Source organism: Choloepus didactylus, chromosome 5, assembly GCF_015220235.1.
Source record: "Choloepus didactylus isolate mChoDid1 chromosome 5, mChoDid1.pri, whole genome shotgun sequence".
NCBI lineage: Eukaryota > Metazoa > Chordata > Mammalia > Pilosa > Megalonychidae > Choloepus > Choloepus didactylus.
Genome location: NC_051311.1, coordinates 157,884,273 through 157,900,002, shown reverse-complemented (window position 1 = coordinate 157,900,002; position 15,730 = coordinate 157,884,273). Strand labels below are relative to the sequence as shown.

Here is a 15,730-nt window from a genome sequence, read left to right as displayed (position 1 = left end):
GACCTCCCAGGAGCCACAGGGTTCCAATGGCCTCAGTCCCACCCCTGGTGCTGCCCTTGACCCTCTGGTTAGGCAAGAACTCTGGCAGAAGGCAGCTGCCAAGTTTCTGACCTCATCACCAGAAGCCCAAGTGGCCAAAAGGCTGCAAGGCCTGGAACACAAGCCCTGAGCTGTTCCTTTTGAACAAAGCAGCGCTGCTCAAAGGAAGAATCATCTGGTTGGCTTCATAGCAATGTGAGATTCCAGGGTCCCAACCCCGCAGCCTGCTGCAGTGGGTTGGCACAGGGCCTGGGGCTCTGCATCTGAGAGGCAGGTGACTCTCATTTGGATCGCTCAGAGATCACACCTTGAGAACCACTGTCTTCCCTACACATTCTTCCTGGGCAGTATCAGAGCCTACCCTCCCCAGACTGAAAGGAAGGCCAAACGATTCTAGTTCATGTGCATTTCCTAACACATTCTCACCAAGCCGTACATACATGTACTCCAAGAAGCTGCGCTGCTTTATTTGGGATCGCAGGGTTGAGTGTCAGAGAATTCAGACTGTAGTCTTAAATGTCACCAAACACCAATGTTCAAAAGATGCCATGTTCTCTCAAAGTTCAGAAAACCAGTGTTGGGGTGGGAATTAAATGATGGCTCAAGGATCAACTGGGGATGGAGATCCTTAGGACATGCAAACAATAACTCAATTTTTTTTTCTGGAACTTCTCTAACCCCCTTACCAACCAGTAGTGAAATTATCATGCATTATTGCTTTCTTCTGCAATTAGGATACCTCACTTTCAATCCTACAAGCAGCGACCATCATCCCTGTTTCACAGGTACGGGATGAAGTGACCTTCCAGAGGCAACATGCTAACACTCCACCCTACAATTAAACTGCCTAGTATGTTTTAGCAGATAGTAGCCCAGCACCCTGTTCCAGTTTGCTAATGCTGCCAGAATGCAAAACACCAGAAATGGACTGGCTTTTATAAAAGGGGGTTTATTTTGTTACACAGTTACACTCTTAAGGCCATAAAGCGTCCAAGGTAACAAATCAACAACTGGGTACCTTCACTGTAGGATGGCCAATGGTGTCCGGAAAACCTCTGTCAGCTAAGAAGGCACATGGCTGGTGTCTGCTTGCTCCCAAGTGGCATTTCAAAATGGCATTCTCCAAAATGTCAGTGTCAGCTTCCACAGCCATCTTCAAAATGTGTTTCTCAGCTGCAGCTACTCTCTTAGCTCCTGTGCATTCTTCAGAGTGTCCCTCTTGGCTGTAGCAAGCTTGCTCCTTCTGTCTAAGCTTATATAGTGCCCCAGTAAACTAATCAAGGCCCATGCTAAATGGATGGAGCCACAACTCCACGGAAATTATCCAATGAAAGATCTCACCCACAGTTGAGTGATCACATCTCCATGGAAACATCCAATCAGAAGTCTCCAACCCAATCAACACCAATACTTTTCCTGCCCATTCAAGACTGCATCAAAGATAATGGCGTTTGGGGGGACATAATACATCCAAATCAGCACACACCCCAAATCCTAAATAAGTTTTCTTCTATGGGTCTTCACCGCCTTCATCCCCTGGAGTGGCAGGGAAGAGAGAAACACTCTAAGGAGCCCTCCCTCCCCACACTGCAACCTTCCCCAATTGCTCCCCACAACGAATACGTGAGGCCATGGAATGGAGGCCAGTGTGCACCCTGCCCTGACCACATGCAGGGATACCCCAGCAAACAATGCCAAAAGCTAAAGGACAGAGACTGACATGAAACAAAAGGCAGGCCCGATTCCGTGGTCACTTCCACCTGTCTGCTCCAGACCTCAGCGCTGTCGGCATGTCAACACTTCAAAATTCCTGCAGATGTTTCAGTACCCTTGAGACTTAAAGAGAACGATGAGGGAAAGGGGCCCCCAGCTTGTCATCCCCTGGGCTGGAAAGAAGACTGTGTCCGGTGACAGGGACAATAGTTTGTCCAGGCAACGGCTGCCCATGGGCTGCCTCCTCAGACGGCCGAACTACGACAGGCAGGTGGCAGCTTGTCAAACAGGTGACTTTACTGGTTTTCCGAAGGGAAGGGAAAAGGAAGTCCCAAGAGTCAGAGCCATTTGTTTAACCCCATCATGAGAGCGAAATGGATCCCCAACATCCTGACACGTTCCTTTGACGAACAAGGAGGTTTTTATGGAGAAAGAAGCAATGTTACAAGAAGTGCTTATCCAAGGATTTTATCCCACACTGCATGTCATCAGGGTTTAGGCGAAGGCGAGGCAGGCCTGGGTATTCCATCTTCGACAGAGGGAAAACGCCCATTTACCGCAGATGCCACTATCAGTGGATTTTCCCAAGCCGGTTCCCACACCCGCCACCCACCACTTAGCTAAGAGATAGTGGGTGATATTTATCTGAGTGTTCCTGGTCATGGGCTTATCTGGGAACAGTTATTTGTTGCACAATATTAAACAATTAAGATTAAAAATGGTTACATAACATGCCCCATGGCTAACATAAACAGAGACAGGAGACAGCTCTGGGTATCCTGGACATGGGCTGGACCTAGAGGACAGCCAGAGATGAGGTGGGGCCCCTGGGCCACCAATGGCTGGGTGAGGACAGGGTGGGCACCAACCCCTGGGGCCTTTTCAGATCACCAAGGGCTGGGTCTTTCCAGACAAACGGGCGTGAGAGCCAGACTGACCACTGACCTCCAACCCCGGTACATCACTGACTTACCTGAGCCACCTCTTTACCCCTGGAGCAGGCTGGGACGGTGTCTGCCGTATGGGGCCGCTGTGCAGATCACGGGGCTGTGTCTGGGGATCTGCCTGCCCAGTGTCCAGGAGGAACCAAGCTCAGAAGACATGGACTCAGGGACAAGGACGCTCTCATAGCAGAAAACCAAATCAGAGGCATGGAAGCATCCACAGATACTGGCCTTACAGGCTCTAACATAGAAAATTGGGCCAACACCAACTCTGGGGAAGCCATCAGGCAAGGGCAGGGTACCACCTGCCTCCCAAACCAGGTCACATAGGACCACCTACCTCACTCCAAGAGCAGACCCTAGGCCCACCTGTCCCTGACCACACTCTTCAAATTCAAAGGAATGGGGGGTACGTCAGAGAAAGGAGGAGAGGAGGAGACACCACTTGATCCTGTGCCCACTAGAGGAAACCCAGGACCAAACCCCAGGGAACGCAGAGGCAGGCCGCAAGGAACCAGCAGGGCCCTCTGTTGTCCACTCCCTGGGATTCCTGGTTCCTCCCCAGTAATCAGGAAGTCCCTCACTCCCTGCCCCAATCAGGCCACCTCTACCCTCATGGTGGACACACCAGCCACTGTTAGAATCCAGAAAGCCTTGAACACCCACCCATTAAACCAAGGGTCATTCTGAGCCCTGGGTTGGGAGGCAATGTCAACCCACCACGAGCTTACATGTGTCCTGAGACAACCCCACTCTTGCCACACGCCTGGTTCCTCAGTAGAAAACAAGGGGCTGGTTCTGTGGGACCATCGAGGCCTGTCCAGTTCTGGTTTTCCAGAATCACTATCATTTCACACCTCTCCCCAAACTGTCCAGTGCAAGAACAACAAAGAAGGAAGAGGGTATTTCTAGAAGCCACTGGCATTAATTATTGGACATCAATGAGAATGTAGGGTTCCATCAAAAATATTTAGCAAGGAAAACAACAGATACTATAAATATCTATGGAGTATCTACTGTGTATTAGTCACTTCTGTGTGTGTGCATGCACATGCACACACATACAGAGACAACTCTACAACACACAAAGGAAAAGTAGACAATTTGGAGATATTAAGTAACTTGCCCAAGGTTGCAGAGCAGGTAAGTAGTAGATTTTATAGCCCTCCCTATGAAAGGAAAGGCAAAAAGCCAGGGATGACAGTAAGAATAGAGTTGACAGAGGACAATGACTCTGAAACTGAGCTTTTATACTGCACTCACAAACATAAAGGGTGGGAAGGGTTTTAACCACACCTGGGTGCCCTGTTCAGAAGAGAAGAAAGGCTGCCCAACTCCACAATGCTCAGAACCCAGGCCCACATGGGGCCTCTAATTGCAACAAAGAAATGGAAGAAACAGCAGGTGGTCAACCTAGCAGAGAAAAGTTCCAAGATCATCATAACCATATGTCTCCAATATTTTCAAGTTGATCCAACAAAAGCAGAGTCAAGGCAGATTCTGCAACAGAACCAAAAACAGCCACAGGTGGAGTGTTTGACCCAAAACAAAGGGACACCAGCCTTTTTGACAGTCAGTGCTGACCCCCAATGGCCTGGCTGCTTCAGGAGGACAAAGAGCTCTCCATCACTGAAGGTTTTCCAAGCCAACATTGGGTGCCTGCTTGGTGCATATGTGGCAGAGTAACCAAGACACAAACGAACGATGAAAGCACAGAATCCGACCATGAGATGCAAGAAGAAAGTCAACGTGCAGAGAAATTAATTAACCTGTCCAAGGCCCCAGGGGAGAAGTCAGTTTTGCTCTGGACTCCAGATTTCAGGCTTTCCTGCTATTCTGTGACCTGTGAGTCTGCCCCACCTTCCACAGTTAACCCTGCCCGAAGGCGATGTGGGTGTTCCTGGGTGTTTCTGGGCTCCCACGCCCAGATGCTCTCAACCTAGACAGCGAATTCTTTGCACCCTCCCTGAAGTCCCCTGGGCTAGAACAGGTTCCATAGGTCAGAAGGGCCTTTCTCTGCTACAAATCAGGTCAGCAGAGCGGGAAAGCCGGTGAACAGCAGTAACTACCTTAGCAAACTCAACAGAGCTGAAATCTAAGTCAGAAAGTGGAAATAAAAGTCAATATACGTTGTGGAACTCCAGCAAGTCTCAGGTGTTAGAACTGCCACTTACCCCTGGAGTGGGGACAGAGGTAGGACTGAAACACGAGGGTTAAGTGAAAGTCTAAGAACAGTTAGATGCCAGGCCCTCTCCCCAATTCCACCAACAAGGTGAATGCCCTTTTCTTACGACCACAGAAGACTGGGGTTTCTTTTCTGGAAGCAGTCCAGATATAGAGGATTCTTGACCAAGATGGCAAGGCACAGCTAAGCCTTTGGTGTCAGGCTGAAAAGAGGTGGATCAAGTGAAAGTTGATTACTGAACAACGGCCTCCCAGTGGCTCCCAGAACCCGACAGTGTAAGAGACTTTTTGTAAAGAGTCTTTTCTAAGACATCTTGCCAGCCCAAGGGAAAAGACCTAAAAGCATGAACTTCAGGAGTTCCAACAAAATGGAGCAGCCAGATGTTCACATGCTGAAGCCCAGAGGCAAAACCCCATCTACACATGACTTCTGATCAGCTTTTTAATGACCCATTTTTTAAAAAGTAGATACAGAACTCCTAGGATATACCCAAAGGAACTGAAAAACAGGGACTCAGATACCTGTACACCAATGTTCACAGCAGCATTTATTCACAATAGCCAAAAGGTAGAAACAACCCAAATGTCCATCAACAGATGAATGGACAAAATGCGGTATATCCATGCAATGGAATATTATACAACCATTAAAAGGAGTGAAGTTCTCAGAGATGCTACATCATGGATGAACCTTGAAAACATTATGCTGAGTGAAATGAGCCATACGCAATGGAATAAATACTGTATGATTCAAATTATGGAAGTCTCTAGAATAAGCAAATTCATACAGTCAGAAAGCAGATTAGAAGTTACCATAGGCTGGGACAGGGGGAATGGGGAGTTGGTGTTTAATGGGTACAGAGTTTCTGTTTGGGGCGATAGAAAAGTTTTGGTAATATATGGTGATGATGAGAGTCCAATCTTGTAAATGTAATTAATGCCACTGATTTTATATTTAAAATGGTTAAAACGGAAGACTTTATGTTATATGTTACCGCAATAATTTTTTTTTTTTTTAATTAGGTGGAAAAGGTCCACCAGATATCTAAGTTAAACCTCTAACGTAAGAACAGGGCCAGATGGTCTGGCTCAGACACCTCCCATGCACCACATCAGGGCTGTCAGCCTCCCTATCTTGGGGCCTGACTTGGGTTCCACCTCAGTCACTGCTGCAACAACCACCTCTGGGTGGGCTCCAACAGGCCTCCCACCTGACAGAGCCTCTCCATACCCCTACTGCTGCACTCACACCTCCCACCCAGGCCACGCTGGTGCCCCCAACACTTGCAAGGGGACCACTTTGAACCTGTGCATACTAGGAACCACACACACACACAAGAGAAGCAAAGCCCCGACCAACGGGATACAAGGATTGGAAGATAAATCATTTTCTGCCCCCCCCAACCCCACCCTGACTGTCCTGAGATGGGCCAGTTGCTAAACCAAGTCAGTCCATAACATGGAGCAGATAGAAGGGGCAACATTTTATTCTTACTGGAAAAGACTCCAGATATGATTTACCTTCCCTGCACGCAACGCTTCTGCCAAAACTACCATCAGTGGACTTCTAGAATGCCTTATCCACCACCATTTCTCCCACACAGCACTGCTTCTGATCAAGGAACCCACTTCACAGTAAATGAAGTACAGGAATGGGCACATGCTCATGGAATTCACTGGTCTTACCAAGTCTCCCACTATCCTGAGGCAGGTGGGTTGATAGAACGGTGGAATGGCCTTGTGAAGACTCAATTACGGTGTTAACTGAGTGGCAATACCTTGCAGAGCTGTGGCATGTTCTCCAAGAGGCAGCTTATGCCCTAAATCAGTGTCTATAGTGCTATTGCCCCATAGCCAGGATTCACAGATCCAGGAATCAAGGGTGGAAATGGAAGTTGCACCACTTACTATCACCCTGGTGATCCACCAGCAACATCAAGCAATCAGCCGCACTCAGTTCCACTTGATGACCAGCTGCAAAACTTGGCTTCATATCACCTCTCCCTTCTTCCTACACTCCCCTCCATTTCCCCTCATTCTTGCCTCCCAAAGCTTGCCCTCCCTAATAAAACAGAAGCACGTAAGTTCTTACCATAGGCTCTGCTTTCTGTATATGCCAGACACAAACAAACTGAGGGGAGGGGAAAAAAACTCAGAGAAAAAAGACCATTCAGGGAAACATCTTTTTTTAAAAAGCTAGTATCTCCAAAGAGCGATAAAAGAATATATCGCATGTACAAAACAAGAATATTATGCTATTGAAAAAGAGTAATAAAAGAAGAAACAGTTCCAGGAAATTAAAAATGAAAACAGAAATTAAAAATCCAAAGAAAGGTTGAAAGGTCAAGTTGAGGATATATTCCAAAAACTACAGCAACACAAAAGATATAAAATAGGACATAAAAAATAATTAGAGAATCAGTCCAGAAGGCCAGCAATCAAATAAGAATCATTCTAGGAAGAGCAAACGGAGGAAAAGGGAAAGCTATTAAAGAATTAATCCAAAAAAAATGTCCCAGACCCAAAGGACCTGAGTTCCTAGTCTGTAAGAGCCTACAAAATACCTCCAACAGTTCAACTTAGACCCACACCAAGGCACAGAGACAAAGAGAACATCCTATAAGCTTCTAGAAATTAAAATAAGAAATAAAGAAAAAAACACAGAAAAGAAAAACACTGAGGTTTCATACAAAGAATCAAGAATCAGATTCACTTCATTCTCAACCCCTTTCTGTCTAAAGACCATGGCAGCCTCAAGAAAATGTGGGAAAACTATCTGCCACTTAGAATTCATACTTAAACCATTAAGTGTACATGTAGGGCAAGAAGATTTTCAGACATACCAGGTCTCAAAAAGTTTATATCTCATGTGCCTTTTCTCTGAGAGCTACTGTAGAAATGTCCTCCATTAAATGTTGGAATAAGCCAAGAAAGAAAAAATCATGACATCCAAGAGAAAGCACAAGCCTTCCCCAAGATGACAGTGAAGGAAGATTCCAAGATGACAGGTGTGCAGCAAGCTTAGAGAGCAGCCAGGCCAGAAGCACAGGAGATTTCTTCAAAAAGATGAAACTGGCAGAGTACCTAATGGGCTTCAAAGGAGAGGTACAAAACTGTGTAAGTTTGGGGCATGGGAGGTGTGGGAGTGGAAGACAATTGATAAGTACACAGAAAACAAAGCAAATGCAAAAACAAGTCCAAGAAAAAACAAAATGTTATACAAGATAGAAGAAAAAGTGATCACAGCATACTACATGGCTCAACTATGAAGAGTCTACTGTCCCAATAGACTCGTCTGGCCACCTTAAAACAAGAGAAGGATGTGGAAGCAGAGGCTGCAGGTTGGGGCAAAAGGGCTAAAGCCTCACCTTCCATGGAGCGAAGTCAAAGAATCATATGTAAAACTGGGATGTGGGAGAGTGCAGGTAAAGGAGGGAAGCTGCGAGGAACTGCAATATAATCATTTTAGAAACATGCAGACAAATATGGAAAAGAATCTGCTAAAATGTCTGGTATACTTCTGGGGAGGGGAAAATCAAAGGGAGAAAGAGATCCAGGGCTGCCGTGTTTCATAACAGTCCTCAAATAATTATTTGGCTCCAAACTATATAAATATATAACTTTAATTTTAAAAATAAAACTAAATTTCAGAGGAGGATTCCTGGGTGACGAGGGAATTAGGAAGCCTGGGGACTACTTGGAGAGCCAGAGCAGAGACACTTGTGTGGCGGGGATGGGCCCTGCCTGGGGAGGGGCTCTCCTGATGGAGTGGCCTGTGTCCACTCCTGGTCCCCTGCAGGCTCTGGGCAGGGAGGCCTGAGGTTAAGGGAAGCTCACACCAGGAAGCCCTTTTCCTGCCCTGACCCCTCAGCTGAGACCCTATCACAAGGCGGATGCAGAACAAGGTGCCAGATGTTCTTATTTCTCTAAAATCAAGCTGGAGGGGTCTCTGCACAATCCACATGACTGCAGAAGAGATCTGCAGGCCCCTAGAAAAGGCAGCCTGGGGGATCTAGGTAAGGCACCCAGGGGACCTCCAGAGGCAAATGTCCTACGCGGGACCACCAGCAGGTACCAAGCCATCACCAAGTCCACCCTCCACCCAATGTGAGCCTTCTCTCCAGGGCTGCATTCACAAGAAGGGGTCCCAGGGTTAGCCAAAGGCATCACCCTTAAGCCAAAGAAAGCACCTGAACATCTGAGGCTATGGTAGCAAGTTCTGAATTTAAAAGTACTCAATACAAGGTAGCTTTGGGGTCACTATGAATTTCTCAGAGCAGTGATCCTGAAGTTGTTACTATGGTTACAATGTGGTAGCATAAAAGTTGTGACTCTAAAAGGGGTTGTCCACTTATAAAAGGTTGGCAGCTGCGGCCTAATGACTCCAGGGGATGGCACTTAAGGAAAAAAACAAAAAGATTAAACTCAAAGGCCCATGGCACCCAAGAAGCTGAGGACCTGCAGTTTCTCTACTGCAAGAGGCATCTCTGTGCGCTGGCTACTCTGGAGGTCCCTGGCTGTTGGTCTCCATGTCACGGACGAGAGAGAAGGTACACAGGGGTCTTCAGGATCCTTCTCACTCCCCCGATAGCTCCCGAGTTCCCAGAGTGACACAACCTGAGAACTTTGCAGAAAGGGTCAGACAGACAGACTTATAGTCAGGGTCCATGACGCAGTTCTACTTTCAGGAAAGCAGCAATGGGGCTCTAGCCCCAAATCTTGCTTTTAACTGCAATGATGTTTTGAGGATGAGGCTGACACTCACCAATTTCTGAGGCACATGCTTTATGAGCACCACATTCCCAGGTGAGCATGCAACCTGCTGCTGCCCAGGCCCACGTCCCTGGCTCGAAACCCAGGGAGGACGTCAGGAAGAAGCAGAGCTGCCCATTCGCATGGTCCAGGGCTGGTACTCATAGATGGTACTGTAGGCACACCCCAGGGGCTCAGTCAGCCTGAAAAGGACAAGTGGTCCACACTCCAATCTCAGTGACGCCAACCTCAGGGCTCTGAAGACAAATGCCACCAGGCCCTGCAAGCAAGGGGACCAGCGGACTCTCTGCATCCTTAACACTGCAACCTGTCTGAGCTTGTGCAACTTAAAGGTGTTTGCTTCTCCTGTGTTCACTCCCTTCTGGTTTGTATGGTCTGTAGGCAAATGAAGCCTACATTCCACCATCCATCCTACCTGAAAGGGGTTCCCACTACCTTGGTCAACGTAGGCAATAGGACGACGATTCTGACTAACAGTGCCCAGTGCTCAAAGAATGTGAAGGTCAAGTCCACATATTTTTGGACAACTAACGTGCACAAAGCACCAGGAGATGAAAATATGAAAAGTGGAGTTCATGTCTAACAGACCTCACGAATTAATAGAAAGCAGGATGAATCAAGCCCCTCCACTGCTAAAACATGAGGCTGAATGTGACAAGTGCCTGGCAGAGCCCTACAAAAGCCAGCAGTCCTGAGCTCTGGGACACGCCGCGCCATGCACACGTGCAAACCAACGTTCATTCTTCCTTTAAGCGAAACGAGTGCTGCTATGACTCCCATTTTACAGGGAGGTCAGTTAACTTGTCCAGGCTCGCAATGCCAGTAAATAGCAGAACCAGGAGTCAAATCAAGGCAGCCTGACTCAGTGAACTCTTTGGCGCTAGCCACTGCCCTGGTCAAACAAAGCAAAGAGCTGATACGCAGGAGTATGAATTCACCCTCGGTATTGACCCTGACATAGACGTTAGCAAACAAAAAGTTCACTGTTGCTGGATCCAGCCCAAAGAACAAGATACTCAAATTAAGGATCTAAGTGATTAAGGAAAAATCTCCCAAAAGTCCATATGCAAATTAGATGGTTGACAATTACGAGTAATATTCTACTTTTCCCAGTGGCTCAAAAATTGGGCATCCAGTCAGGTTCAGCCAATTTCCTCCCGTCTCTTCTAGGCAGAAATCCTAAAGCAAGGTTTGATGGGCAGAGAGGTTATTTCCATCTCCACATCCCTCCCCTTTTCACGAATGGGCAGAAAGGCACTTACATGACAAAGGTTTCTCTTATTCTCAAACTGGCCCCTTACACAGCCACAGGGATAAAGGGGAATCTCCTTAGAGTCAGCAGATCCCCAAAGCCGCAAAGTCAGAATCACTCATTTCTCCCTCTGAGATGATTTTGATAACCCTGGGAAAAGGCTTTTTCTTTATCACCATCTCAAAGGACAGCCACACCGCTTTTGAGACAGTCATTCCATTATTAAAGAAGAGCCGTGAGCCTTTCCGCAGCAGGAGGTTTTAAGCTTCATCTGCTTTCATCTCCCTACAGTTAACAGGCCTATCACCAGGAGCAGGTACAAAAGCCGCCAGACGACAAACCTGCAAAAAAAGCCCATTTTTCGGTGATGGATTCAGAAGCACTACTCAAAAGCCAAGAACTGAAACTGTGGAACTGCAAACCATAAAACTGTTTGAAATTACCTACATAACTGCATGTTGAGCTGTACTTTGAAAATTAACAACCTTTCTGTATATATGTTACAGTTTACAATAATGGAAATAATTGAAATTGTGGAACTGTAACCCACAGCATTCTTTGAAATTTGCTAACTACTTGTTGGGTCGTACTTTGAAAGTTATCAGTTATGTATATATGTAAAGTTTCACAATAAAAAATGCATTAAAAAAAAAAAAAGCCAAGGAGGGCAGTCAGAGGCTAAGATGGTCCAGGGAAGAGGAAGAGCAAGGGGCAACAATCATAGCTCCCCAAAAGTATGCAGCTGAAATACTAACACAAATTAAATATCAGCCAATGCTGGAATGGATCAGATCAATTATATACCCATTAGCATGCAGAGCCTGGAGACGGTTGCCCCAAACCCCAAAGTGCCCACTGACCAAGCCTCCATCTCCCAAGAAGCTAAACATCAGCTCAAACTTGACTGCCTCAACTTCTTCCATAAACTCCCATACTTCCACGGTAAAATAAAAATAAAATAAAATAAAATAATTCAGATAAAAAGGCAATCTCTACTAGCAGAAAAAGTGTTTAAATTCTGGACATATGATTGACTCTTTACATGAAAGACAAGGCACATATTTTCTCATGAGCCCGTGCAATTCCACATTGGTTTAACAACAGCAAACGTGCAAATGTACAGGCTCCCTTCCCACCAGGCACAAAATGAGGACAGCAATCCCCTTCAGTGAGTTTTTGGAGTTCTGACAGTCTGGCAACCTACTCTTAATTCAAACTAAAATACATTCTACCATTGTGTTGGCTTTCTCTTACCACTGCACTAAGAGCTGGACAGAATTCCAAGGCAATAGGTTCCTTAAATTATGCCACCTTTAAAGCATTAGGTTTTATCAGATAGACAAACCAAGAATTTTTACAGCTCTGAGATGAAGCTGAAGGCACAACAGATGTCTTTGTTCTAGCAAGAGTATGATTTCTATACATTGTAAAGTCTCAGATCTGGGCGGATCATCAAAATCCAAACTTGTGAGCTTGCTCTTAGATTCTGGCTTTGCTCTTTTCTACCAGTGGAGACTGGCATGACAGAAAAGATCACTATAACTGGGCCAGGGCTGCCCTCGGTAACAATCCTAGGGCCACCATCAGAGTGAAGTCCTGACCAAGTAAGTGACATGAAACTGCCCAGCCTGGGGTCCTCACCCAAAAAAACAAAAAAATTTTGACAAGTCTAAGGTTGCCCCAAAAGCAGTACATACCACCAGTGACACACAACAGATAACTTGAAAGGTATACAACTTTTCTGTTTTTAGTTCCAATAAACATAACCACCATATCAAACCCACTTCATGGATATCGAAGTTTCTGTCAAAAATAAATGTGCATCTAAGAGTATTAAGTGAATCGACTAAAAGAAAAAAGATAATGAGAGTAACATGACAACATGGCAGAAATCTTGACCACTGGGGGCTGGTGGACAAAATGCTGGCTACAGGTCCTTCCAGTTCTCCCTGTATGTGACTGACCAGGCTACCTCCTCCCTGCCATGTCTCCTCCAGAGGCAGATGTACTTGTATAAAAGCATGAAACCCACAGGACTAAAAAGACGTCAGAGCTTAGACTCGGGTGACAGCTCTAGTCATTTGCTGGCCCTGTGGCCTGGGTATGTGACTTAACCTCCTGAGACTTGGTTCCCACACCTGTAAAATGAGGATCACTGGGCTGAGCAGCGGATTATAGGCAACAGGCTTTTGAAAGTGTCTTGTAAACTGCGAACTGCTACAGAAGTATCAGGCTCTATACTTCTCAGTTACACAAGCAAAGCCCGCTGGGTGTGTAACTTGGTCTGTCCTCAAATTCCCTCCCTGTAACCTGGGGATTGGCCTGTGTGAACCTTCTCTTTCAAGTGCCCAGGGTAAAACTCAATTATTATATGCAGCAATCCTGGAGCTCTGATTTTTAACAGAAAAAAGCTAAGCATTTAGAATCATTCCTGGAGATACCTTAGAGTTCAGGCTTTTGACTTAATAAACTATTCCCCTTAAAGATATTTCATCATGACCTTCACCTAGAATTTTTTCTGCTACCGAAACCTAGGTTCTACCTTTTTGTCCTCCTGAGTTTAAAAAAAAAAAAAAGAAAAGAAAAAAAAAAGAGGGACTCTAGTCAACTCCGGTGAAAAATGGCTAGTATTGACATGTAAACTCTAGTCTGTGCTGTGTGGCTGCACTCACAACATGTGTTCTTAGTAAAACTAAGCGCATCGTTAAGTGCAGCACCATTTCTGAAACTCAGGGGCTCCAAACGGCTGAATCAGCATTTTCAGAAACAAAGTGTTCTGGGCCTGGCTTTTTAAAACAGCAAAGAGAAAAGTTGTGCAATAACGCGTATTTACTCACGAGCACTACTTGTTTTGGTCTTTTCCTTGCACCTCTTGAATGAGACTGGGTACCACGGTTGCAACAAAATATTATTTTAGTGCACCATAAACATACAGAACCTTGTAAAAGTCACCTGTGGCTCCCCCACATTACCCGAGGTCTCAGGCAAGGCAAACAGCAAAAAGTTCTTCACGCTTCTTCCAATCCCAAGAAAGGAAACACAAAATAAAAAAGTAAAGAATACCCTAATTTCCATAACGCACAAGCTCAAGTACCCTCGCCAGGCAGGCCAGGCATTTGGAGACGCCATGAGAAAAGGCGGAGCGTTGCATCAGAAATTTCCTTCTGCAAACGGTACGGCTCTTATCACGTTTCCACGGCTGGCGGGGCGGCTAACCATCCGGCAGTCAACTTGATGTTAAGCCCAGCAGCGGGTAACGTGGTTAATAACAAAATCCCAAAACCAGAAAACAATCACCCGCGGGCCAGAGCCCCGAGGCTGGCCGCGCTGAGGACTTGGGAGTGTCCAGACACCGCTGGCCCCGGGGCTGCCCTGGCCGCTGGCGTCGCGCGGATCCGGCACACAGCTGGAAGGAGAGGTGGCTCCAGCCGTGCCTCCGCGCCCAGCGCGTCCCGGAGCGGCGGCCCAGGGACAGCCGCCCCCACTCTCACCCCCACCCCCACCCGCGAACAGCTAGCGTCTGACAAGACGGTTCAAGAATGCACCGTTTGGGCTCAACACCTCCCCCCAGGGGTCGGGAAAGGAGTCGAGAGAGCCCGGGGCAGCGCGCCCGGCCGGCTCCGCAGCGCACTCGCCCGCTTCCTCAGTGCCCGCCTTCGAATTCCTCCCGCCGGGGCCTGGGGCGACGAAGCCCCCGGCCCACAGGCGACGCCCTTCCGCCGCGCCCCGCCCGCCTTCCCCGGGCGCCCGCCGTCTCCGGCCGCGGCCGGTCAGCGCGCAGACAATGACGGCGACCGGCCGCTCCGGCGCGCGGGGAACCGCCAGGCCGCCGGCGTGCCCGGGCCTCCCGCGGCAGGCGCCCAGCGACGAAAGTAACTTCCCCCCGCGCTCCCGACCAACTTCTCGGCGCGCGGCCCGGCCGCTCAGTACCTGCCGCGGGCGCCGCTCTCGGGGCCGCCTCCGCGTGGCTGCCGGCGACACTTCGCCCGGTGCGGGGCGCGGCGCACAGAACGGTCACTCTGAGCGGGTCCGCGAGCCCACGCCGCCGCCGCCGCTGGAGGGCTGCGCACAAACTTTGGGGCTCCCACGCCGCCGGAGCCTGCGCAGCCGCCTCCTGCTTTCCGCCGGCCGAGACCGGCCCCCGCCCGCCGCCCAGCCCCGCTGCCTCGAGCCCCGCGCCCGCTCGCTTCCTTTCCTTCCTCCCTCCCTGCCTCCCCGCCCCCCCCTGGATGGGCTTTAAACTCTCCCAGCCCCGCCCGCCCCGCCCCGTCCCGCCCCCGCCTCCTCCCCCGGCCGCCTTTCCTGCTCCGCCTCCAGCCGCCGCCGCCGCCGCGGCAGCCGGGACCGTTCGGCGGCCGCCACCGTGGGAGGAGCCGCAGCCTCGGCCCAGGGCGTGGCGCCCAGGGCGCCCGGGCTCAGCCGGGGAGGCGGCCCGGCTGGCCAGCCCCTTTCCCCGGGGCTCCGGCGGCGGCGTCCACGCGGTGCCTGCCCCGGGCGGAGCGCGGTGGGAAGGGCAGCTGTGGATGTGCGCGCCTGGGGAGCCCGGGGCTGCGGGCGGGAGCGGAACCTGGAGAGCCCAGGCAAAAGACAAATCGGATCTGTTCCGAAAGGCAGTTTGCAAGCGAATTATTTGAAACTCAAAACCGTTAACTGGACGGTCCAAATCCTTTATCCCGGGACGCATCAGAAGAACGAGACCGATGGAACTGAGGCTGTCCGGACTCTGTCGTGGGGCTGGTGGTCCTCCGGCTCCGAAAAGGAAACCACGTTGCACAGTGTGAGATTATTGGCAGCCAGATCTGTGGCCTCACCTTTGTAGCCAAAA

At 48.7% G+C, this 15,730-nt stretch overlaps 1 protein-coding gene across 2 annotated transcripts in view; it reads right to left on the bottom strand.

The window, feature by feature from the left end:
- Positions 1-15,103, bottom strand: part of GRB10 (growth factor receptor bound protein 10) — a 221,562-nt gene extending 206,459 nt beyond the window's left edge. Inside the window, exon 1 of one of the 2 annotated variants that reach the window (XM_037837172.1) lies at positions 14,836-15,103. The gene's annotated coding sequence lies outside the window, so the exon portion shown is untranslated. Of the gene's footprint in view, positions 1-13,987; positions 14,358-14,835 lie in introns of those variants that run through there. The other variant, XM_037837173.1, reaches the window with a different exon arrangement.
- Positions 15,104-15,730: the final 627 nt, after the last annotated feature.